The sequence below is a fragment of the Telopea speciosissima genome, chromosome 3, assembly GCF_018873765.1.
Source record: "Telopea speciosissima isolate NSW1024214 ecotype Mountain lineage chromosome 3, Tspe_v1, whole genome shotgun sequence".
NCBI lineage: Eukaryota > Viridiplantae > Streptophyta > Magnoliopsida > Proteales > Proteaceae > Telopea > Telopea speciosissima.
The window spans coordinates 41,072,100-41,099,166 of record NC_057918.1 but is presented as its reverse complement, the minus strand read 5'-3'; the positions used below and the strand labels follow the sequence as shown (position 1 = coordinate 41,099,166).

Below are 27,067 nucleotides of genomic sequence, written 5' to 3'. Positions count from 1 at the left end.
TTCTATGGCTTTGGTTTGTGTGGTATAAGTCTACACCATCTTTCCTACACAACTCTTCCAATGAATACTTTAACTTCTAGTTTCCCAATACCTAGTCTCAACTTTAGGATGAATTGGGATATTGATGGAATCCCTATTGTTCACTCCCAATAACGGAGGGGACATTCGGTGACCCATTACCCCCCTCATACCTATTGTTGAGCTAGGTTTTGTCAGATCCTTCAGTTTTGGTTCCATTCTTCTATCAATTACACATTCTTGCAAGTGGGTTCATTATCTTCTCTTAGCCTAAACAAAACTTGTTACCCCGCTCACATGACATTAGCTCCGTAGGCGGATAACCAATCCATGCCTAGGATCACATCAAAGGCTTTCATGTCAGACTAGATCAGACGAGCTATCATGTTTCACCCACATATTTCTAGTAGATAAGGTTCCCATACTTCGTTTAAATTCACAACATTTCCAATGCGAATGCTAACCACCTATTTGTGTTCCAAGTTCTTTGAGGGCACATTTCTCTTGTCGCAAAATAGCAAAAACGAAAAAAAAATGTGATGTACTAGAGTCATTATCACTCGATCAAGTGAGGATGATATGGATAAAGTACCTGTCATCATATCCGGATTCCCCTCAGCCTCCCTTGTGTCCAAGGCATATACTTGTTTTTGGACTCTATTGCTTTGGGAAGGGAAATGCCGAGTAGTAGGTGGATCCCGTCGTGGTGCACGAAATCTGCGACGAGGACAATCTCTAGACATGTGTTCATGCTATTTACATGTATAGCAGTGGCTAGGTCTAGCAAGCAGATAGGTTGGTGCAGGACAGATAGGCTGAGAAGTAGTTAGGCCTTCTTGACTCGACACCAGGCAAACTGGTAGTGTAGATTGGCCTGAAGCATGGTGATAACACTGTGTAGACTGTTCGAATGTTGGGCGAATGGGTTGATATGCTTGACCAATTTCAAGCCCATGGTACTGTGTCGAGCTAAGGCTTAATCTAGATCCTCGGAAGGTCTTATTGGGCCACTCTAAATTTTGGAAGGCGTTAGGCCTCTTGCCTAGCCCCGATGATACCGTGGTCCCCTCCTTCAGTCTATCTTCTATAGTCTTGGCCTTATCGACCATCTATGCATAGGTCTAAATATCCATGACTGACAAGATGGACCCGATCTCAGGCTTAAGCCCCTTTTCAAATTTCTTCATCTTGCTAGCCTCGCCCTTCATATGTTTTGGTGCAAAATGGAACAAATCCTCAAATTACTGCTGGTAATCTAGCACTGTCTTTGATCCTTGTACGAGGGCAGAGAATTCAGCTTCCTTCTTATCTCTGAAACTCTTGGGAAAATAATTCTTAAAGAAGACTTCCTTGATCTGATCCCAAGTGGGGTTGGGACGACTTGGCTCCAAATTTGGTCGTGTTGACTTCCACCATGCTTCAGCCTCATTCTGCAACTGGTACCCAGCGTATATCAACTTTTACGCATCGATACAGTCTAATACGGTGAAGGCTTTTTCCAAAGCACTAATCCATCTCTCTGGTTCCATCGCCTCCAAGCTGATCTTGGAAAAAGCGGGCGGCTGAAGTTTCTTGAACCTCTCCATTACCCTAGCAGTGGAGTTGTCTACAGCACACTGAGGCACCAGAGGTGGAAATTGTGGAGGCTGATTGGGTGGTGGCATCACTTGCTGTTGCATCATGGTCGTGAATTGAGTGGTCATATGGGCCAGCATTTCTTGTTGTTGCTGCATGATCTGCATCATGTTTGCCACGATGGTATTCAGTTCACCGGCAGTCATAACCGGAGGTGGTGCGGTGGCGGGAGCCGGAGGGGTTTCAAGCACCTGGTTTGGAAGCACCCCGGGCATCCTTGCCGAAGTAACTGACACTTCAAAGTTTTAAGCTTCGACTCTGTTCGGTAGTCCAATTTCTAAAATAAATCGAGGGCCTCTTCCACGACGACCACCCCGGTTGGATCTTGTGTTAACCATGGTTGTTTCTCTGGAAAGGAACTTTGGGCATTAATAAATCTACACTTCCTAACTAAGGAAGATACTAATTTGTACTTATGCGTAAAAGCTAACATTTGCTATGGTACGACATGATTGTAAAACATCACACATATAGGGATGTGTAGCTAAAAACATGGGAAATTATAAATAATACAATGGAAGTAAGTCCTAAGATAGGATGGGATGTGTTTTTGGTACTTGCATCTAGAAGGCAAACTGTTCAAGTCATTTTATTTTTTTATTTTTTTTTATTTCTATTATCAGTTGTACTTTCCCTTTTAAGTTATAGTTCGAAAGTAGTACTTCCAGTCTCAAACAAGGTGTAACGGCTTATGCTCTATTGTTTATGAAGTCTTGTTATCTTCTCATTATGTTAGTTTCTATGGCATTTTACCCACAAGATTATCTCAAGTTTGTTTATCTATTTGTTCTCTTGATTCTATGTTACTAGTTATCCTATCTCTGTTGTTTGTGAGTATAGAAAGAGCTTCGCTCTGATACCACTCTGTCACACCCCAAACCATCCCCTGGGAGGATTTAGGCAAGTGACCGGATATCCTACGACATCCACCAGTCCCCAAGGATCAAGAAGCAGTTAATATAACTCACAAACACACACACCCATAACAAGGGATAAAAAGAGATACAGAGTGTTAAAGCTTATCATTAAACATTCAAATAAATACTACACTGTTTATTGCTCTATTTCACCAATTGATTATGCAGTCAATACTTTTTTGACCAATGGTTTTACAAAATACAAAAGAGGGTTACACATCAAGAGCCCAAGCGAGTTATACAAGATAAGGGGGGTTTAGTATATCCTATCTACCCAAAGAGAGTCCCCAAAAGGTTAGGTTAGTATGATGCCCATCCCTTATGGGTCGTCCTCAAGGGCCACTCTGTTCACCCGCACAAGAGGAATAACCTCCCTCGGGGTCCAGATCCAAAATGTCATAATCACCATCATCCTCTTCAGCGAAATGAGTCTCCCAGCTATTGAGATATCCACTTGCAGTATTATCTAAAAGAAAATATACAAGAGTGTGAGCTCCACCGAGCCCATGAATGAAATATAACCATGCATGCATATACAAGCACAACCAAATGAATGAAATGAGATTCTTTATTTTTATTAAGTCACCTAGCATCAAAACTAAGGTAGGTTCTGTGCTACTACAATCCCCAATACATGTATCCCTGGTGTGGACTTTTAACCCCATCCCGTGATACACCCATTGAGTTGTTAGAAAAGACCAGTCGGCTCCAGCATCCCTTCCCAAGGTCAGCCCGACCGGCCCTCTAGGTTACTACTGTGCTACCACCAGCCCTATTAACTAGTGGGCCTACTGACCGAGCAATGTCTCCTTGAGATATTGGCCTCACACATATCTATGCTACCACCACGTCCTAATGATCATGATGGGTCAACTGACTGAGCAATGTCCTTCAGGACATTGGCCTCACACTCTTGTTGTATCCAACACCTAAACCCCTGTTGGCAAGGGTTCGTAGCACAGGTGATGATACCATAACCAGATGCATTCTATATGATATAGTATGAGTCGGGTGGTGTCAACCGTATCCCATTCTACGGGCTACCACAAGCCTCATTTTCAAGCCGGCTACAGCATCTAATCTACGGTTTTCACATGTAAGCATTATCATCCATTTTCAATGTCCATCAGATAAGATTCAAAATTTAAATAAGAATATGAAGCAATTTAAAGTAATTAAAGACAGTAAATATTGTTCTTGTTGTTGTCATGACCCATTGGTCATGTTACACCTATACTCATGGTGTAATTCCACTCACCTTGGTTTGATCCTATAGGTTCAATTGTTTGTTCAGTTCCGGTCGGTATCTGGCAGTGCACCCCGAGCATGAGGTCAAACCCTAAAGTATAAATAAAAAATATGTCATTTAATATTCCAAACTATTTTTGGATGTCTTAGTGTTGATCTAGGCTCACTGGTTTGACTCGGTGCACAATTGAACATCACTTGGAATTCTCTGGGCCTTGCATTGGGCTTTAAGCCTATGTCCCAGTGCATCATCCAGAGAATGTGGCTTAGGGTCAATATGGTATTTTACCACTGTAATACATGGTTCTAGGTCACAATAGTCTTACAACACAGTTCCTAGGTCAGTAGTGCTGTAAGACCAATACAAACAGGGTTTCCAAGCCCTGCGGGGCCCACTTGGGTACCCAAGGTGTTCATAATTATGGACAGATGTGAGGAGGGGTAATTTGGTCATTTTCCACCTCCTTACACTGTTTATAGTCCATATGTGGAGGTCCCCAAACTCAGATCTACAAAACAGTCCACTTTAATTCTTTGGGTGATGTGTGCATCGGCCAATGCATCATCCAAAGAATGCTTAGAACGTGAACAGGCTTATTTTCTTGGGTTTTGCACCATAGGCAGTGCCTTGATCGACCCTATATGCATGTTAGGTCATTGTGGACCTCATGGGGTGTAGTTTGCACTGGTCCACTCAGTTCTTAACCTGGGCCCACCACTTGGCAACCAGGAGTTGCCCAGACAGCCCAGTGAATAGTAACCCAGATGTGTTTCAACATATGGGCATGGATTGGGCTGCATGCAAGGGCAGATTCATATGTATTAAGGTATTCTAAGGCTGCTACAACTCATGGCTAGGCTGCATGCAGCCAGGGCACACAGATCTTAGCCCAGACTACCTGTTCTTGGTGCAACAGTGCAGTGCTGTCTGGCACAAGCATGGATTTTGTTCTCAGCTATGTAACAGCAACCAAAATCCTGTCTTAAGGCTCAGATCTTCCATGCAACATGTTTGCATGTTAGATCTAAAGCCATACATGGCAGCCCTTCAGTGTCTTGGGCAAACCATGACCAAAACCCATCCAAAAGCACGGAAATCCATGGAGGTGAACAGTAACAGCATTAAAATAGTATTTCTAAGGTATGATTTCATACCTTGAATATGCAGAGGGGCTGCTGGGACTGAGCTTGGAGGCAGGGACAGCTTCCCTTCCTTTCTTCTTCTTCTTTCCCTTCCTTTCTTCTTCCTCTCCTTCTCTTTTCTCTCTTTTCTCTCTTCTTTTTCTCTCCATGGTTTCAGCAGTGTAATAAGGTTCTAAATGAGCTAAGGGTCCTACTATATATAGGCCAGCCCCCATTGAGCCCTGTTTGGCTGCTTAGGCCACTTTTGAGAATGTGTTTTTAAACTGATTCTCAGCCATTCTGGGCACTCTGGTGGGGTCCACAGGGGTCCAAAGGTATGAGGTGGTTCCCTAGACTCCCTTCAACCTATGGAGGGTGTTCATGAACAATATGGGTTATCCCCACACATCTGCAGATTAAAATACTGCATTTTCCCACTCTGGGCGAAGTCTCTGGGTGATGTGTGCATCGCCCAGTGCTATTGCCCAAAGAATTCATTTGAAGAATTATTTGGATTGAAATGAAATTTCAGTTCATTTAGAGACATAACTGGATCATGGTTCCTTCTAAGAAAAGAAAGCTATATGAATCTAGTTTCTAGAAAAATTAGAATCAAAGGAAATGAAGATTGGATTATGAAGTTATGTTATTTTTATTACGCATAGGTCAACCTGTCAAGACAGCAGGATCTGGTTTTGACAGAAACTTGAGCTGAACTTTTAACTAAGTTAGAGACATAACTAGGTAATGTTGTCTTCTAACAAAATGCAGCCCTATGAGTCTAGTTTCTAACAAAATTGGAACCAACACAAATGGAGTTCTGGTGATGGAGTTATATTATTTTAACTAAGAGAAGGTCAATCTGTAAATTAGCAGAATTTGTCATTTATGTTGGGATTTAAGATGTATGTATGGAGTTGGGTTCTCATCATCAAATCAATCAAGAAAATTGATGTTTGGTTTTAAAAATGCCTTATCTAAAGTATTTAAAGTGATGAGGATTATCATTAGTTTAGCCTAGAACTAAGATTAAGTCCAAGGGTCCTAGAATCAAGGGATGGTACCTTCCTCAGGCTGTACATTATGCAGTGGGCTGTATAACTACAAAGGTCTACAATCCATCTTTGACAGGTATTTAGGAGGACATCCTCGGGGCTTCTCCCTTAAATTCTAGGACCTTTGACAGGTATTTAGGATGATGGGTTCTCATCATCAAATCAATCAAGAAAATTGATGTTTGGTTTTAAAAATGCCTTATCTAAAGTGTTTAAAGTGATGAGGATTATCATTAGTTTAGCCTAGAACTAGGATTAAGTCCAAGGGTCCTAGAATCAAGGGATGGTACCTTCCTCAGGCTGTACATTATGTAGTGGGCTGTACAACTACAAAGGTCTACAATCCATCTTTGACAGGTATTTAGGAGGACATCCTCGGGGCTTCTCCATTAAATTCAATCACTAGAGTGACACTCCACAGTGTGCTTGGATGCCATGTCAGGGGTTCCTGTCCTTCATTTAAATCCCCAGCCAGTCAAGGGCGGGTTTGACACCATGTCTTGTTAAATCAGTCGGAAAAAATATATTTGATAAACTTGAAAATAGCGAGAAATGAGCGCCATGATTATAAGGAACCGCTCGACCAAAGACAAGGACCATGAGGGTCACCCGTGAGGGTTATAAAGAACCACTCAACCAAAGACGAGGGCCGTGAGGGCCACCAGTGAGGGTTATAAAGAACCGCTCAACCAAAAGAGGTGAGCTTTGAGGGCCACCCGTGAGGGTTATAAGGAACTGCTCAACCAATAAGATGAGGGCCGTGAGCGCCACCCGTGAGGGTTATAAGGAACCGCTAGACCAAAGACGTAAGTGAAATGGTATTACCTGTCCGGGCTTTTACTATTTGAGGTAACATTGCTTGCCTGAACTCTGATTTTTTTAAATAATGCTCAGCCGAATTTCTTCCTGGCGTTCGAACATTGCTTGGTGGGATCCTAATCTGAAGTGGCGTTGTTTGTCTGTTCTTCTAATGATGTGATAGCATGACGATGATGAGACGGCATCATGACCGAGTGATGATAGTATACGATGAGATGACATCGTGATTGAGCTTTTGAAAATGTAACGATGAGATGGCATTGCGACCGAATTTTTGAAAATGTAACGATGAGACGGCAGCGTGACTTAGCTTTTTGAAAATATAACGATGATACGACATTGCGACTAAATTTTTGAAAATGTAATGATGAGACTGCATCATGATCGAATTTTTTAAAGTGTAACGATGAGACGACATCACGATCGAACTTTTGAAAGAGTAACGATGAGATGGCATCGTGATCGAACTTTTGAAAGAGTAACGATGAGATGGCATCGTGATCGGATTTTTGAAAGTATAACAATAAAATGGCATCGCGACCAAATTTTTGAAAATGTAATGATGAGACGGCATCACGATCGAATTTTTAAAGATGTAATGTTGAGACGGCATTGCGATCGAATTTTTGAAAGTGTAACGATGAGATGGCATCGTGATCAAATTTTTGAAGATGTAACGATGAGACGGCATTGCGACCAAATCTTTGAAAGTGTAACGAGGAGACGACATTGCGATGTGATCGAACTTTTAAAAGTGTAACGATGAGATGGCATTGCGACTGAATTTTTGAAAGACGTAACGATGAGGCAGCATCGCAACCAAGTTTTTGAAGATGTAACGATGAGACGGCATCGCGACCAAATTTTTGAAGATGTAACGATGAGACGACATCACGATCGAATTCTTAAAAGTGTAATGATGAGACGGCATCGCGACCAAACTTTTGAAAGACAAGATGTTCCCCTACCCAAAATTTTTGAAAGAAGATAAAATAATTTATGGCAATAGCAACAAGGCCTAAGAGAAGTCGTGACACCGAGGCCTACGAAAAAGATGAAGTGGCATTAAGGCCCCAAATTTTTGTTTATTGGATTCCTCACTCTTGATGCTAACTCTAGTCTTTTGTCATAACAGATTAATGTTGAACGATATGTTGACATGTGCCGGATGCAGGCGAGCATGGATACGGTACTTTCTGAGTGGACATGCTATGTCAAACAGCTGGTGAGTGCCTCCTTTCTCTTTTTTTTTTCCCTTCCGCTCTCTTTTTCTTTCTTTGAAATCTTACATAATCATTATAAGGAATTCTCGGGATCATTATGAGAATTGCACCCATAACTATGCAGAGGAGAACAGACATCTTAGGAGATAGTTGGCGTCCGCAGGACTCATCCCTGCCCTATTCATGCCGCGTGATGGTGAGAGCGGTGATGATGACGACGATAAGGGATATGGTGACGGTGATGATGAGGAGGAGGTGCCAGATGCCGAGACTTTGTCCTCCAGTGATGAGAATTAGTCTCTCCGCATATTTTGTCTATTTTTTATGATGGGATGATGGATGATAGTTGGATGATTTTTATTTTATTATACTTATGGAATGAGAACAACATGTTAGTTTTATTTAAGACACTTTCTTTTTTCCTTTGCAATGCATAATCCCAGATATTTTTATTTAATCCTTGATCATTACATGCATGGAAATGGTAGAGGGATAAGGGAAACCAAAAAGTGGGGAATCGACACGTAGACTAACAATGTCACCCCGTAATTACATATTTCAACCATAGTTTATCCAGTAGGCTCACAATTTTTTAGTGTCAACTCTTCTGGTGGGTAAAACTTCACTTCCATCATCTTAAGCGGTGACTGGTACTGTGTTAGCACTAGATGAGGCAAGTAGAAAGTAGTATGAGTCAAACCCATTAACCTCACAGCATTGTAACTTGGAGTTTTGAGAATTGGGGTTTTCATGTCCCACCAATGGAAGTTCCATTGAATCTGTTCGTTTGTTCTTTCTTCCAAATACTTCTTCTAGTCCTTGATTGCATGGAATTCCTCCATTTCGCTTTAGATTTGGAAATATTTTGGTTGAAATTTGGCATCAGGTATGGGTTTAACCAACCGTAATCTCTCCATAAACCATATCTGTAAGACGATGGGTAACACTATGCAATAATCCATTCCATATCTCTAGGAAGCACTCATTTCATCTAGACCCTTGAAAGTCTTTGCCAGTATAGTGGGGATGATGTCACACCCATCTAGGAGTTGCCAAACGAGGTCTGCAACTACAGGGGGAACACCCCTCTTTGGAGTACGTAACAAGTATCTCCCGATCATGCAAAAGAGGTATGCCTTCCTTCTGTTCTTTTGTTGATTTCCTTTGACTCCTTTTCATCTAGAGGAAATCCTTACTAGTTTCAGAATATCCACTTTTCCATGATTCATGATTTCTTTGACTCCCCTCCTGGTCCATCCAAAGAAGTCTTGTAAAACTTATTCGTAGTTACTGTGCAAGGGGGGCAAAAGAGTCTCCCTGCTGGTGGTGAGAACATGCAAGCTTGGAATTCTTCAATTGTTGGGGTGGTCTTTACTTTTCCAAATCTGAAAATATGCAGTTTTGGATCCCAACATTGGTGTGCTTGTTGGAGCATGCCATGATGAATCTCCATGCACATAATCTTTCCTAGGATCGACAATTAAACGTCTTCTAGAAGAGTTGGATCGTCAGAATTCATGTTAAGGGTCCATTTTCGTAAGATCTCATCGAGGAAGGTTGCTTTCTATGGGTGATGGATGTTACATGCACTCAATCAAAGAGCTTCCTTAATAAACTGGAACAGGTCTCTTTCTTTTTTTTTATCTTTTTTTTTTTACTCAAGGACTAGTCAGCTCCTATTAGAAACACATGAAAGGATACCAAATGGCGGATTTTTTTTAATAGACAGAAGTGTCGAGTGGTAGAACTAGCAAAAAGGGTTTTGGAATGATAGAGATGATGTGTGGCAGAATTAGAGGAATATCCCTGGTGGGGACTGGCTATTGAGACCGCACTTGGGAAAGCCAAGTTACCTACGTATCCTTTGAAAAACAATTGGGTCAAACGTAGTTCATGTAGATCAAATGACTACACGGAATATTTTGTAAGTTGGTCCATATTGCCAAGTCCCTTTAGATCCTCTCCATCCAAGTTAGTGAGACGAATTGCTTATCCAGTCAAGATTTCCTTCATGTAGTAAGGTCCTCTCCAATTAGTCCTGAACTTGCCCATTGGGTCATAAACTGGTGCTCTTTGTTCTCATAGTACCAAATCTCCTTCTTTGATGTTGTGTGGGTGGACTCCCTTGTTGAATGCCCTTGCCATCCTAAGTTGGTAACTTCTTGAGGTAATTCGTAGCTTTCATCCTCTTTTCATCTAGTAGGTTAAGTTCGTCGTGTCTCGCTTGTATCCATTCTTATTCAGGCAATTGCTTTCCATCAATACTCAGAGAGATGACACTTGGATTTCTACGGTTAGCACTGCTTCCATCCCATAGACCAGAGAAAAAGGGTTTGCCCCAGTAGAAGTTTGAATTAAGGTCCGATAGGCCCATAACACATATAGGAGCTTATCTTCCCAATCCTTATGAGTATCAGCCATTTCTGTAATATGACTTTGACGTTCTTGTTGGCTGCTTCCAATGCCTCATTAGTTTGCTGTCTGTAACTCGTAGACCGATGCCTTAGTATTCAAAACTTGGTGCAAAACTTATCTGCCTTCCCCTAGAAATGCGCTCCTTGATTGGACATGAGGGCATGTGGTACTCCATATCTGCATATAATGTTCTCTTTGATGTACTTTGCTACTTTTGCAGCTGTCAGGACAGCATACGACTGTGCCTCTACCCATTTGGTGAAATAGTCTAAGGCCACAAGGATGAATTCATGCCCATTGGATGCCTTCAGTGTGACTTTCCCAATTATGTCAATGCTCCATGTGGAAAATGGCCAGGGGCGTTTAGTGAATTGAGCTCTGCCGGAGGGATGTGAATGATGCTGGCAAATATCTGGCATTTATGTCACCTCTGCACGAATGATGCACAATCAACTTCCATGGTTGCCCAATAATATCCCATTCCGAGAATTTTCTTAGCGAGCATCCTGGCATTCATGTGCGGCCCACAGATTCCCTGGTGAATTTCTTCCATGGTCACTGGGGCTTGATCCTCATCTACGAATAGTAGTTATATACCATCGTAGGACCTTTTGTATAGCAAGTTGTCTTGAAGTATAAATGTATGGCTTGCTTCCACAACATCTTCTGTTCATCGGTTGTGGAATTTGGAGGATATTTTCTTTCTTTGATGAAATCGATAATGGATGCGAACCACGAACCTCCCATCAGTTGTCAGAGCATTTACTGACTCTTCATATGCTGATTCATACCTCCTATCTACTAAGAATGGGCAAACTTGCGTATCTGGGGTGCATTCAACCATTGAAGCCAAAGTAGCTAAGGCATCGGTGAATCTGTTACTGTCCCTCAAAAAATACTCGAAGGTGATCTTTTCGAAGCTCTTGATCAAGTTCTCTAAATGTTCTTGGTAGGGCTTCAGTTTCTCATCCTTTATTTTCCACTTTCCTTGAGTTTGACAAATCACGATTGACGAGTCCCATAGACTCTTAGCTTCTTGATCTCTAATGTCTTGGCAGTTTCGAGGTCGATCGCACATGCTTCATATTTTGCAATTTTGTTGGTGCAAGGGAATTCTAGCCGAAATGCAGATGGCAGATAGAGATCATCCAGGGTTATCAACAATATTCCTGCCCCCATATCCTCTCTGATTGGCTGCACCATCAAAGTACAATTGCCACCAGTCTTCACAGTTTTTTTCCTCCACGTATGCTCAATCCTCATCTCGGAATGAGTCTTCTAGTGGCTGTGAATCTACCTTGGTTGGTTACACAGCTAGATAGTCCAAGATCACTTGTCCTTTTATGGATTTCTGGTTGACATATGTTGTATCCAATTCTGACAGCAACAATAACCATTTGGCCATCCTTCCTATCAATGCTAGCTTCTCGAAGAGGTATTTAATCGAATCCATCCTTGAGATGAGCCGGATTTGATGTGCGATCATGTAATATCTCAGCCTCTTGGTCGCCCAAACCAAAGCAGTGTACATCTTTTCCAATGGGGTGTAACAAGGTTTGTACTCCAGCAGTTTCTTGCTTGGAGTAGTAAACCGTGCGTTCTTCCCCACTCTTCTGATCTTGTTGTGCCATCATGGATCCCATTGATGTTTTGCCGACAAATAAGTACAGTAACAGTTGTTCACCCAATACTAGCGGAATAAGGATGAGTGGTTTCATCAGGTATTCTTTGATCCTTACGAACGCCTCTTGGCACTTGTCGCTCCATTGCTTCAGTTCTTCTTTCTTTAGGAGCTTGAAGATGGGTTCACATAGGGTGGTTAGCCAAGCTATGAACCGACTTACGTACTGAATTCTTCCTAAGAAACCTCAAATTTATTTTTCTATTTTTGGTGCTGACATTTCTGTTATGGCCTTTATCTTTTCAGGATCCACTTCTATCCCTCTCTCGCTGACCAAAAATCCTACGATTTTCCCTGTTGCTGCTCTGAATACGCACTTCTGAGGGTTCAATAATAGCTTGTATTCCTTAATTCATTCGAAGAACTTCCTCAATGCAGTAAAGTGCCCTTGTCGAGTGATTGACTTGACAATCATATCATCCACATATATCTCCACTTCATTGTGTATCATGTCATTGAGAATGGCCGTCGCTACTCTTTGATACGTTGCTTCAGCATTCTTCAAACCAAAGGGCATTACCTTATAATAGTAAGTTCCCTATGATGTAGTAAATGCTGTCTTTTCTTTATCCTTTGGACACATGCTGACTTGCTTGTACCTGGAGAATCCATCCATGAATGATAACAAGGCATGTTTTTTCGTGTTGTCGACCAATATGTCAATGTTTGGCAAAGAAAAGTCATCTTTGGGTCTGACTTTGTTGAGGTCCCGAAAATCCATGAACATTCTCACCTTCCCATCTTTCTTGGGTACAGGGACAATATTGGACAACCACTAAGGATATTGTGTCACTTGTAGAAATCTTGCATTCCACTGCTTTATGACTTCTTCCCTGGTCTTCTCACTCCATTTAGGTCACATCCTTCTGGGCTTTTTCTTGACTGGCCGTGCATCTGGATAAGTAGGCAGTTGGTATTGTACTATCTCTGGATTGATGCTGGGCATATCTTTGTATGACCAAGTGAACACTTCTTAGAATTTCTTTAACAGGGCTGTCATTTGACCAACTTCCTCTTTATTGAGTGAGGCACCAATTTTAACCATTCGTGGGCATTGTTCAGTTCCCAAATTTATGGGGCATATGTCCTCTCGGACATGTTGGGCCTTTCTTTGCTTTAATTGCTTTATTAGATGGTGATGCTCGAGGATATCCTCGTCGTCAGAAGAAGAATCGAAAGAGGAATTAGATGAAGAGGAGACATACTCGGAATGGTTGATTTCATTCATGATAAGAGTAGGAATACAAGCAGACTCAACAAACCTTGATTACAGTAGACTCATTGACAGACAAGACTAACTCGGAGCTGACTACTCCCTAAGACTCTATCTCACTAAACCTTTCAGAGACACTAATCTAGTTCACAATTGACTCTTGGATAGGGTGAATTAACAGATAAGGTTTCGGCCCCTCTTCATCCCCTGTAGAGATCATAGCTATTTCAAACAGTCCTCCAATGTTCAGTTTTTCTTCAACAACTTTCAATTTCATCTGCTCTATTTCGAGGGAGATCCAGTTGACATCATCTTGAAAGAAGATTTCAAACACGGGCTGGAGACTTCCATTGTCATGATCGAACCAAGGCTTAATGTTCCCGCAGTAAGGGAAGCTGTCACCTTCTTTAACAAAATATCCATTCAAGGTCTTGAAATATGGAGATGGTTTCTTCATCTCAGCAGTGCTCGCCTTCTGACATTCTAGGTTCATTTGCTTAGGATAACTTTTCTTCTCTGGTACCTTGTATCCCAGCCCTCGATGATTGCCATAGGTGGGAAGGGAATTGTGGGATCCCTTGTTGGTTCCTTCCTAATTCGAGGCTTGGAAAATATCCCATATTGTTCATCCTCTTCAGAATTGTCCCACTCCAAGTGGACGGGTAAATGGATGGAATTATTTCCTTCATTTCTGAGGCCATTACACTGATTGCCCCAATCTCAAATCCTCCCAGCTAAATATCTTTCGGGGCTTCCCCACCTTCTTCAATGCTTACCAAGGTATGGACTATTTCTGGATCCCTAAAAATAGTGATCATTTTTCCTTCATAAATGAATTTCATTTTCTGATGCAGGCTTGAGGCTATTACTCCTACAGAATGCAGCCAAGGCCGTCGCAGCAACATATTCAATGATGCTTGCATGTCAATCACTTGACATTCCACAGTGAACAGAGAGGGTCCAACTCAGATGTACATGGTAAAAATACCCTGAACCTTCCTTCTTGTATTATCATATGCTTGGATCGTCTAAGTAGAGGGCTTCATTTGGGTGAGATCCAACCCTATACAACTTACAGCTTTGAGAGGTATGATGTTAAGAGCCAACCCATTGTCAATCAAAATTTGAGGGACGTAGTTCCCATTACACTCTATCGTAATGTGTGTAAAGCTCAATTATGGTCCTTTCCTCCAGGCGGGAGATCATCTTTTGAGAAGGAGAGTGCATGGCATAAGTGCCCCCTACAATGTGTGAGAGTTCTTCTGCACCCATTTCTATCGGTACTTGAACCTTTTTGAGTGCTTTCAAAACTGCTTCCCGATGCAACGGGGAAGCCATCAATAATCCCTAGATAGAGATATTGGTTTATACCTTCTTCAGCTGGCTCAACATCTGATTTTCTTGCTCGCACTTGACTTGATTCGGAGCAGGCAAATAGGGCTTTTCCACAATCAATCCCCTATCTTTGAAGTTCTTTCCACCTCGGGTTCCTTCCCTTTTATGATGAGCTCTATTGGGCACAGTTCTTCATCTTCTAAGTCACTTTCAGTTATCACAAGGGTTCCCACCATGGGACTCTTCCTTTTTGGGCTAGACGTGTTTTCTTCTTTCAAGGCAGCAATTGTCTTCTAGGCCTTCTACAAGATTTTGGATAAGGCCTCTTGCTTTTCATAGAGATGCTTGACAAGTTGGTCATGGTCCGGCCTTCTTGGTCCCACTGGCATCATCTGCTGGATCATTTCAAAGGTCTCACTGGCTAATTTTTGGAATCTCATTGCTTCAGACAAGGACCCAAAGTATTCATCTTTCGACGTCTCCTCGTCACTGGAGATCACTGGATGAATGTTCTTTATGAGATCTCTCACTTGTTCGTCTACGTTGATTTTGTAGAGGTAGAACCTATCTTGTGCTCGTGCTCGTTTGTGATATTCCTCACTCCCACGGCCTGGAGATGCCTAGGGACTTTCGCACAAACCTTTTGCCAAAGCAAATACCAGGGTGACCGAATCTTCCAACTCTTTCATGACTTGGGGGAGTGGCCATTTTTCATTTATCGGATGCAGTCACTCTAATTCCTCTTGGTAACTTTTGTCGGAAGATACTACCTTACAGAGCATTCGATGAATCTTATTGACCATTTTGAGGATTCCTCTTGCTTCAAAGGGAAGGGACCAAGCTCTTGGCCTACAAATTTCGTCATATTGGTTGATAGGAGGGTCTACCTCCATTTCAGATGCTTCGTGGGTAATTCATCACCAGTTTCTTCATCCATTACATCATTATTCAAACTTTCGCCGGATGCTTCCTAATCTGAATGTTCGTCAAGGGCCTCATTACTTGAATCATCCCCTTCTTCTCCGCTGCTATCAACAGGGTGGATTCCATTTTTTGGGTCGATGTATGGATCTCCGGTGTTAATATTACCAATCCAAGTCTTCCACTCCTTCATCACCTTTTGGGGCCTAGAGTATGGCCAGTTGTCTGAGTACAACATGGGATCTTGAAGAGGATTCCCAAAGGAATCTTTTGCCAAAGCAAAATTTAACCAAGTCATGTTCCTTAACTCATGTAATATTCTCTGGAGGAAGTCTTCTTCTGTTGGCAACTCTATCTGCTCGCATTGTGCCACGAAGTGTTTGCTCACCATGTTTGGGAAGTGTGAAGTAGCTTTATATAGGATGTCATGAGTCATGGACATTAGCTCAAGGATGTCTTGCACTTGGTAGAAGATGTTCTTATTCCACTTGTCAAAGTCCTCCCCTTTGACAAACCATGCCCTTCTCTGATTTACTAGAGATCCTATTTCCTCATCACCAGTCCTTCCTTCGTCTTCTTGAGGGATAGGCTGAATGAGGTCTGTCGGCTCTACTTCATCATCATTAATTTCGATGCTATTTACCCACTGTAGAGTTTCAATGGAGAACTCATCTTCAGATTGTGGCTCGAAGTCTTCTTCTTCACTATCGTCGGTCCCTCCTCCCACCTGGATAAGGAAAGTGTCTCCAGATAGAGTTTCGCCAATGGCTAGTGCAAATACAGCTTGAATATATTAGACTTGGTGTGACCTTTTCAATAGTTCTCATGCTGTCTTTCGACGGCCCTTCCTAAATGGGTTGAATATGAATCGTGAAATCTTCTTCACCTTCTGAATTTTCCACATATGCCATGTGACTGATCTCAAAATCGGTGAACCTGAACCTTCTCAGTTGTGCATCGGGTCTGAGACTGTTGAGTCAATTCTCTAGATATTCAAGTTTCATCATCCAATGGTCAGAGGCTAGACCTTTCCCTTAGCTGCAACGCTGTCCGCCTTCTCTGAAATTTTCGTTATAGTTTGTTCTCACACAATAAGCACATACCATCATTCTTATCGCTCTCCTTTTCCGAGCGTATCAGCTTCGACCACGAAATGGTGTTTGCTGACTTTTGATCACCTCTTCTTTGTATATTTCCTTCAGGAAGTTGCTGATATTGGTTCTTGCTTCTGCTGGGAGATCCATCTACCACATGAGGCGCATTTTGTCTCTCCATACCATTCTCAATTCCCTTAAAGGTGTTTTTATGGGCCGGATTAGAGTGGTTGGGTCCAAACCCGTTGTCCCTTCTTCCAAAGCATTCATAGATCCCATGGATGATCTTAGGAGTGAAATTCTTCTTCATCAAGCGACCCATTCAAGGTGGCAAATGTTTCTAGTATCCTACGTTGTTGGGGTTATAGATACTCATGATACACTCCATGTAGATTCTCTAGGATTATCCCCACTTGCTCTTCCTTCATTAGATGGGGTTGTATCCTTTTAGCTTCTTTACGGAACTTTTTGATGAAGTTGGAGAATCCTTCATTCAACTCTTGCCTTAGTGCCTCCAGCTCTTTTCTTTTCTTCTTGTTCTTCTGAGTTCAGGCTGCTAGGATAGCCCTATAGATTCGAGTGTCCATCAACTTCCACTCTTGCTTCACAGGTTGAATCAAAACTATCGGATCTCTGAAAGGATCTTCTTCTTGTAACATATTCACCCCATGATTTGGCAGAGGGTTAGTGGTCACATTGGGCTATTGACCCATCTTCAGTTCAATTTTCCCTGTATCTATCAGATCTTGGATTGCATGCTTAAGGTATATGCATCTGTTTGTCTGATGACCCTTCTAATTATGATAGTAACAGTGCCACTCTGGCTTATATCCTAGAGGTCGATTGGCCATGTTCATGGGCCGCGGTGGTACAACATCCATCATCCCTTCCTTCTTGAGTTTGAAGAAGAGGCGAGTTGGTGTCATACTGCCAAAGGTCAACTGTCTAGGAGGGGCTGATTGCTCAGCCTAGATTACCAAAGGAGGAGCAACTGTTGCTGAAATTTTCTTCTTGGTGTACTGAACAGTAATAACTGCATTCACTTCAGGGCCTTTCCCTCTCCCTCCTCTGTTGTTTTTGCCAGAAGCTTCCTTGGTTGGAGTCTGGGCCTACTTCCCTTTGAATAATTTGTTCTTAATGTGCTTTCCAGTGGCTATGAGTGCTTCAAAGGTTTTGATGTGCTGATAGTAGAGGCGATTGTGATACTCCCCATTCAGGTTTTCCATTATGATTTTAGCCTGTTCTAATTCATTTGGGCGGTTCCACATCTTGGATGTTGTTTGCAAGAAATAATAACTGGGGTCGAACTCAAGGAGATGTACGCCACTCTATCTTACTCACTTTAAAGCAATGCAAAGTGAACCAAATTAATTAAAGTGTGGAATTACACTAATGATAATTAAATTAACGTATCCTAACTCACAAGCATCTAGCATATCTAACGAATTGAATTGGCGTCCTAACACACATCCATCTAACCTATCAATACTAATGCGGATTGGAGGGAATAAATCACAGCCACACACCACAACCACATAAAAAAAAAACAAAAGAAAGAGATTAGAGATGGAGAATGAGACTAAGAGATTAGAGATGTAAAATCCGAAGGTGCTTGAACCGGATTGAAATTGCTTGCTTCTCACACTTGAAAAGGCACTACCAAATCTGAAATTAAAATAAAAATAATTAAATTAAGATCCTAACATAATGCATAATGATGATAGTAACTAAAAAATAAATAAAATCCTAAAAGCATGATTGAATTAGGGAGGTAGAGAATGAGAAATAAAATAAAAAGTGGAGAATGAGATTCCTACTAGAATGGATAGAATAGAGGTGGTGAGAGTGTAATTAAAATAAAAATAATGGAGGAATTAGACGGTTAAGGAGAAGAAACTACAAATAAAATTAAGAACTAATACTCCCTTCTACCAAAGTTGAAAGTGCATGAATTAATTAAGCTTTGCATGAATGTAGTTGAAGAAGCCTGAACACTTGAATAATCCTTGCATGACTTCCTCTTCCAAGTCTCTAACTCTTCTTACTAGAATTAGAAGTTTAGACTAGAAAGCTTTAAAACTAAATTAGAATTGAAAGATTCCAACCATATTGAAGACATTAATTGAAATTAAAGCTTGCATAAACCTATTACAACCATGAACTAAGCTCATAAACATCAAACTAGAACTAAAACATCACAAATTAGAAAGAGAAGAAGACTTAAAAATAAAAAAGTAAATTAAAATTGCACTAAAAAATGAACTGAAATTGAACTAAAATTAACTAAAACTAAACTAGAACTAACACTCTTACAACCCAAGAGCATAGGGGTATATATAGGGGAAAGGAGAGGAGAAGGGAGAAGAGGGAAGAGGGAGAGAGGCCTCCACGGTTTTGGGAGGCTCTCTCCTTCTAAAACCATGGAGGGGAGAGAAGGGTGGAGAGAATCTCAATAAAAATTATTCTCTCATCTCTCTCTTTCCTTTACAATAAAGCTTGATCCCCAAGAAAAAAAAGAAAAAATAGAAAGAGGGGGAGATAAAATTCTTAGCTACATAAATCTTCTATTTTTCAAAAAGTAGACTTTCTAATTCTATCTTGTGCTTCCTTTTCTTTGCAGGAGTCTTCTCCAAGTCATGTGATCAAGGCATCTTTGACTTTTCAACCTTCTATGGATGAGAGAATATTTTTCAAAAAAAATCTATCCAAAGTCAAATCCCTAAAGTGCCCTTAGAAAGTTGGAGGAGAGAGAGAGAGTGATGACTAGGATTCCACTCACAATTAATAAAATCCCAAGGCTGTCCTCTTCCAAAATCGTGGAGCATTGGTGCTCCTAAAAAATGTGGAAGGCTTTGGTGCTCCTTCAAAAATCGTGGAGGGTGTGGCAGTGTGGGTCCCCCCATGTGGATGGCAGCTCTTCTCTCTCGTCAAGATTGGAAAATTACCAAAACGGTCCTGTACTTGCAGTGGATCTCAACCATTGATTAGAAATGCCTTCTTTAATGTCAAAAGTACCCTGGGGAAGTGGTAGAATGGCTATGGGCTTGCATTCCAGCTCATTTTTGACCCATTATCCTTTCTTAGCCTGAAAAGAATAATCAATTGTATGGAGGCCTAAACAAATGCGTAACTGAATTCTGTCACATCCATCTTGCTCAAAATTTAGTCCTCTTTACAGCCATGGAAAAACATTGGGTAGCTTTACGTGTAAATTGGGACATGCAGCTCCCGATAGTCCAGAATAGCATAAAATAGCCCAAAAATCTGAAAAGCACAAGAAAGCACCGAGTAACTCTGTCCAATGTGGTAAAATGCATGCTTTATGCCCTAAGATTTCACACATAAATGTGCTCATCAGATGCCTTTTTATGGAATCTCATGATGAAGTTAGAAAATCCCTCATCAGCTCCTTACCACAAGGTTTCCAACTCACGCCGGGTGATGTCCACTTCAATGTTGTAGGAGTACTGCTTGGTGAATGCCTTTACAATTTCTGACCAAGTTTGAGTTTGAGTTTAATCCAATTAGGTTAGCCACCTCTGAGCTGATCCTACTAACGAGTAAAGAAATGCTTGACCCATTTGATTTTCTGTGAGATTCCATAACTTGGCCATTGTACTTTAATGAGCTCAATAGCCTTTCCTTTCATTGCCATTTCGAGCTTCTCACTTTCTCTCTCATCTATTTCTCCCTTTCCATTTCTGGTGGATCTTATGGAGTATTGATGGCTATAACCTCTTCTTCTATCATGATCCTAGGTTGTGCCCTAGACATCGTTGGGGTCACCCTTGGCTTTCCGGGGGTTGGCGCATTGTCTGCTCGAGATTGACCCTGTATCGATTGGACCAACTGCGTAACTAGCTGCTTCATCTCTGTCATTTCTCTCCGCATGCTAACCATTTCCTAACTCAGTGCTTCCTCTGAAGAATTGGCCTCTAGCAGATCCATGGTGCTCGTAACAGGGGGTAACATTGTTAGACTTTGTGTCAGGGGACTAGAAGTCAAGGGAGGTGAACCAGAATTTTCAACAGGCTCAGAATGTGGAGTCTGGTGGAGATCAACCTGGTTCAATTGACCACCATGACGGTTTCACACTAGTGATCGTGTCGTTAACCGGTCAAAAATAAAACCCTAAATTAATCAAGTAAGTAGCAAGTAAGGGGTTGATCTACGGGGAACTGGAAGAAATATTGCAAAGAAGGAATTAAGCTAATTAGAAGTAACTAGAAATTAAACTGAACCTAGAACAACGATAAACAAAGAATAATGTGAATGATAAGATGAGAAGAACTATCCTCAGGTCGAATTCACTCTGTTAGATTGATTTTATTCACTATCTCGCACATTACGGTTGACTGCGGCTACAAGCCCAACGACAGCACAAAGTATAGGGTTCCTCCTAGATATAGGATATCTTGAAGAGTACTATCGTCCTTCGTTACGAGGCTTGGCACACTTAGTTCGTTCAGTTATAACCTATCTTCGGTACAACCACATGGGAAAAGAAAACCACTATTTGAACGAATCAATTGAATCACAAAAACAAAAGATCCTAACTAGATGTCATCATTAAACCAGATCAAAGAATTACAAAGTCTTAACATCAAATAGTCAATATGCAAATAAAATAAAATAAATTAACTTCATAGAGTTTCATCTCCCTGAGAATAGGTTGGGAATAGCTACACATGGCGATCAAGGGAGTACAGCTATAGTCGATCTTCATGGCAGCAACGGCAGCAATGGTGATCTCAACGTCTCTAAGTAGAAACCCTAAGACCCCCTCTCCTCTCTTGCTCTCTGTGGGGGAATGATAATCAATCTGTATTCTGTGCCCACCATTTTTAAATCAGTCCCCTCCTCTCTGTGGGAAAAGGTGAGATGGGTTTTTAAAATTAGAAAAAGATAAAGATAAAGGAGAATTGGGTTGGAATAGGAGAGTAAAAGAGAGAGAGAGAGAGAGGTTTACGTATGAGATGGGGATGAGAGATGGAGAGATGATGGGGTGGTTTTTAAAATAAGAAAAAGAAAGAGATAATGGAGAAAAATCATGAAGTGATGATTGGAAGGAGAGATAAATAGGACTTTTAAATCTTCCATCTTTCTAAATTACACTCAAGCCCCTCTTCTATAATGTATTTTCAAACTGCCCTCTTTAGCATCAAATATCTGCAAACTCCAATATCCCTATAATAACCAATAATTCAAGTATTTTAGTGCAATAAACCATAACTATTGGACAAGAGCTGCTAAATTAAACAAGAAATACATATATAACTGCAACTCGATCACACTCCCCAACTTAAGCTTTTGCTCGTCCTCGAGTGAAAGAGAATAAAGAAAATAACTGACTTGACTCTGTGGTTCATAAATAGTCTATCTACATAAGATGCATTAAAAGAAATAATGACAGTTTACTATTGCACATCAACTCATAGGATGTTTGGTTCATGTGAACACAAGAGCTAAGCAATGAATAAAGAATTCTTCTAAGCCATCAAGCTCTCACTTTCTGCTTTCAACCCACTGGTTCACCATGAATTGTGACATCTAAACCTTTTACAAACGCACATGCTAACTTGTGTAACACCTCATAATCAATGTAGTTCACTTATTTTTCTCTCAAAAACATTTTTCTTTTCTTTTCCCTTTTTCTTTTTTTTTTTTTTGAAAATTACGTGATTCTCAGATCCGTGCAATGTTCTGGCCTTTTAAGCTTTCTAGAAGGCTCATGTAACGAGCTTTAAGGGAACCACTCCCAAGCTAGATGGCTTTAGGTATTGAGTGTGAAACACTCCTTGGGCTTACTCACTCGAACCAAAAAGGCTACAAGCCCAAACTGGATTCAAGAATACTAGTAATAATAACCTAACTGGTCACTCCAACTGTTTTACGCGAGACTCCGGGCTCGTGGCTGAGATGCCCCGGTTGCTAAGATGAAGCAACAGAACTCAACTCTCATAATTTTTTTTTTGTTTCAAAACAAAAGAGAATGCAAACACAATTAAGCAGTGGTCTACCTAAACATTCAAAATATCACAAACCGGGTAGACCTATATGTTTAGAAGCATTAAGCAAGCTCACAAATGATAGTCGGGAAAATAAAGGTTCAATACTTAACATTGTGTTGAATTAATTTTCTCACAACCTAGAGTTACATGCACTATAAAGTAAAAGTATCATTATAAAAATGAGTGCATGAGAGTTTTTCAAGAATGTAGATGAATCAGAGAGTCACGCAAATTTTTTTTCCAAAATCCTCCCTCCCCAACTTAAATGGAACTGTCCCCAATGACATACAAAAATAGAAAATCATAGCAAGGGGAACGCAAAAATAAAGGAAGGAGCGAGGCAATCTAAGGTGGGGCTGACGAGCCAGTGAATCCAAAGATGTGATCACCAATGATGAAGTAAATCCGCTATAGGAGATGAACGCTGCAAAATAACTACTAGAAAACAAAAGTAGTAGAAAAGAAAAAAAAATAAAGAAAGCAATAACTAGAGTAGGCTGCCTTCCACTAGAGCGCTAAGTTTAGAGTCTTCAGCCAGACTCAGACTGACTCACGGAGGGTCAATGATCAAATCATACCAAGGAGCCGATTTAGAAGAAGGTTGGGGAGATGTAACCAAAGGGGGGAGCGGCTCAAACCTAACTGTCCAAGGTGACTATTCTAAAGAGGGTGAGGAATCTAGCAAAGTATGCACCTCTTTAGTGTATGCCTCAGACTCATCTCCAAACATTACATAGTGCTGCAAAGAGTCATCAATAAGCACGTGAGAAGTGTGATTGGTCACAACTTCATCTAATAAATCCAACGCAAAGCACTCTTCTTCTCTAAAGGAACCTAAGGATGCATTGAAGATGTTGAGCCTAAGCTTCTTATTCCCAAAAGAGATGTCCATGGCACCCGATCTACAATTTATGCAAGCATTCGCAGTAGCTAAGAAGGGATGCCCTAAAATGATAGGGGGAAGCTTGGCTGTGGTGGCTGTATCCATATCCAGGACAAGGAAGTCCACAGGAAAGTACAATTCTGCTACCTTCACTAAAACATCTTCTAACAACCCACGAGGCGTTGTTCAGCCAACTAAAGGATAATCTCAGTTAGTTTCAAATCTCCTAAACCAAATCTATCATAGATTGAACTAGGCAAAATATTCACAGTAGCCCCTAAATCAAGTAGTACCCTACTTATGGGGAGATCTCTTATGTTGCAAGAAATAAGAGGCGCACCTGGGTCCTTAAGCTTAGGGGGTAGGTGGCTGAAAATTACCGAACTAACCTGTTCAGTCAAATGGACAGTCTTAGGGATTTGAGTTCTCAACTTACGCTTTTGGGTGCAGAGGTCTTTCAAAAACTTAGCGTAAGCAGAAACTTGCTTGATAGCATCCAAGAGGGGGAGATTGATGTGAACTTGTTGGAACAAGTCGATCATCTCTTGCATCTTGTCACCCTGTTTACCCTGAAGGGAGTAAGATGGTGTCTAAAGTGCTTGAGGAAAATGGACCTTTGGAATGTAAGAATCAGGTGATGGTCCCTCCATAATAGGAATGTGCAGCCCCTTCCTTGGGAGCAGACGAATGGGTTTCATAGGTGGTGTTTCAGTAATGGAATCATGTGTGTCTGCATCACCACCGGATTTCTCTCGGGTTGACTCAGCCTCTCCCTGACCTTGAGAACTAGTGGGCAGCGTCCCATTGGTGCCTAAGGGTGCATCAGGTTTTTCCACCCTTGTGTCGCTCCTTAGGACTATGACCGACTGGACTTGCTCTTTCCCTCGACCCATTTGACTATTTAGGTTACCTATTGACTGCCTTGGCAATTGGCCAGCCTCCCTGCTACTTATAGCATCGGCTAGCTGACCTAGTTGGTTCTCTAGCTTATTAATGGACTGAGTATGTGAGTGAAGCAGTTGTGTGTTCTGCTTTAGTCCACTTAATGGACTGAGTATGTGAGTGAAGCAGTCTACCATCTGCCTATATCAATCATGGAGTCCATCATAAAAACACTGGGCTAACTGCCATTTTGGGACAGCGTGGTGGGGGCACTTCCTAAGTAATTCCTTGAGTCTCTCCCATGCTTCATGAAATTGTTCGTCCTCTAATTGGGAGAAACTAGTAATGGCTCTTCTAAGGCTATTAGTTCAGCCAATAGGGAAGAATTTTTTCAGAAATTCCTGCTGCATTCCCGCCCATGTAGAAATCCTAACCGAATCTAGGGAATGAAGCCAGTGTTTGGCTTTGTCCTTTAAGGAAAATGGGAATAGGAGTAACTTTAGGGCATCTTCAGAGAGGTTTTGGATTTTGACTATAGAGCACACCTCGAAGAACTCATCAAGATGCTTGTAAGGCTCCTCATTATCAAGTCCATAATAGGATGGTAACATTTGTATGATGCTGGACTTGATCTCATATTGAGCAGCCTAAATGGCAGGCAACTGAATACAAGATGCAGGGGTATAGGTAGTTGGAGTGAAGTGCTCACTCAGTGGCCTTCCTAGCTGGTTTTCGTCACCCATTTTATTACTATTATCCTTAGTTCTAGCCACAGATCGCTCTATTTTTAGGTCAATGGCAATCAGGTTGGGGTGCAAAGAACGCTAACCATGCATAAAACACAACACAAGTTGAACGTGCTAATTAAACAGAAATTAAAACTAGGAAATTAAAACGTGATAACTAATAAAAAAAACACTTCATAAAATAAAATGCAGAGGTAAAAAGTAAAAGCAATAACTAATTTAAAACTAACAAAAATACTTACCTGGTGTTGGCGGTTGCGCAATTCCACATGCTGCCCTCGATGAACGGTTACACATATGATCATAAGGGGCTGGGGGAATTAAAATTAAACCTAAACACCCAATCTAATTCTAGAATTAAAAAAATTACATAAAATAACCCTAATTACATAAAGTCTAGGAATTAAAAGTAAACCAAATGGACAGCCTATCCTTATTCGATATACTCGGCTTCCTGCACAAACAAAGAGAACGTTAGGTATACTAAAATTAACCTAATAAAGAGATTAAAAATAAAAATAAAAATTCTGCAATTATAAAATTAAAACTAAAACAAAGTAACACAAACAACTCAATCAATCTTAGCAACCGTGCTTCGGTTCCCAGCAACGGCGCCAAAATTTGATCGTGTCGTTAATCGATCAAAAATAAAATCCTAATTTAATCTAGCAAGTAGCAAGTAAGGGGTAGATCTACGGGGAACTGGAAGAAATATTGCAAAGAAGGAATTAAGCTAATTAAAAGTAACTAGAAATTAAACTGAACCTAGAACAACGATAAACAAAGAATAATGTGAATGATAAGATGAGAAGAACTATCCTCAGGTCGAATTCACTCTGTTAGATTGATTTTATTCACTATCTCGCACATTACGGTTCACTGCGGCTACAAGCCCAATGATACCACAAAGTATAGGGTTCCTCCTAGATATAGGGTATCTTGACGAGTACTAACATCCTTCACTACGAGGCTTGACACGCTTAATTCATTCAGTTATAACCTATCTTTGGTACAACCACATGGAAAAAGAAAACCACTATTTGAACGAATCAATTGAATCACAGAAACAAAAGATCCTAACTAGATGTCATCATTAAACCAGATCAAAGAATTACAGAAGTCTTAACATCAAATAGTCAATGTGCAAAGAAAATAAAATAAATTAACTTCACAGAGTTTCATCTCCCTGAGAATAGGTTGGGAATTTAGCTTCACATGGCGATCAAGGGAGCACAGCTACAGTCAATCTTCATGGCAGCAACGGTAGCAATGGTGATCTCAACGTCTCCAAGTAGAAACCCTAAGACCCCCTCTCCACTCTTGCTCTCGATGGGGGAATGATAATCAATCTGTATTCTTCCCACCGTTTTTAAATCAGTCCCGCTCCTCTCTGTGGGAAAAGGTGAGATGGGTTTTTTAAATTAGAAAAAGATAAAGATAAAGGAGAATTGGGTTGGAATAGGAGAGTAAAAGAGAGAGAGAGAGAGGTTTACGTATGAGATGGGGATGAGAGATGGAGAGATGGAGAGATGATGGGGTGGTTTTTAAAATAAGAAAAAGAAAGAGATAATGGAGAATAATCATGAAGTGATGATTGAAGGAGAGATACATAGGACTTTTAAATCTTTCATCTTTCTAAATTACACTTAAGCCCCCTTTTATAATGTATTCCCAAGCTGCCCCCTTTAGCATCAAATGTCTGCAAACTCCAATATCCCTGTAATAGTCAATAATTCAAGTATTTTAGTACAATAAACCATAATTATTGGACAAGAGCTACTAAATTAAACAAGAAATACATATATAAATGCAGCTTGATCAACAGGCAATGAGGATTTTCTTTATCGCG

General features: G+C 40.9%; 1 non-coding gene across 1 annotated transcript; it reads left to right on the top strand.

Moving 5' to 3' along the window:
- Nucleotides 1–24,727: 24,727 nt before the first annotated feature.
- On the top strand, nt 24,728–24,834 carry LOC122657181. The gene has a single exon (XR_006332251.1). It is a non-coding gene; the product is annotated as a small nucleolar RNA R71 (small nucleolar RNA).
- The last annotated feature ends 2,233 nt before the right edge of the window (nt 24,835–27,067 follow it).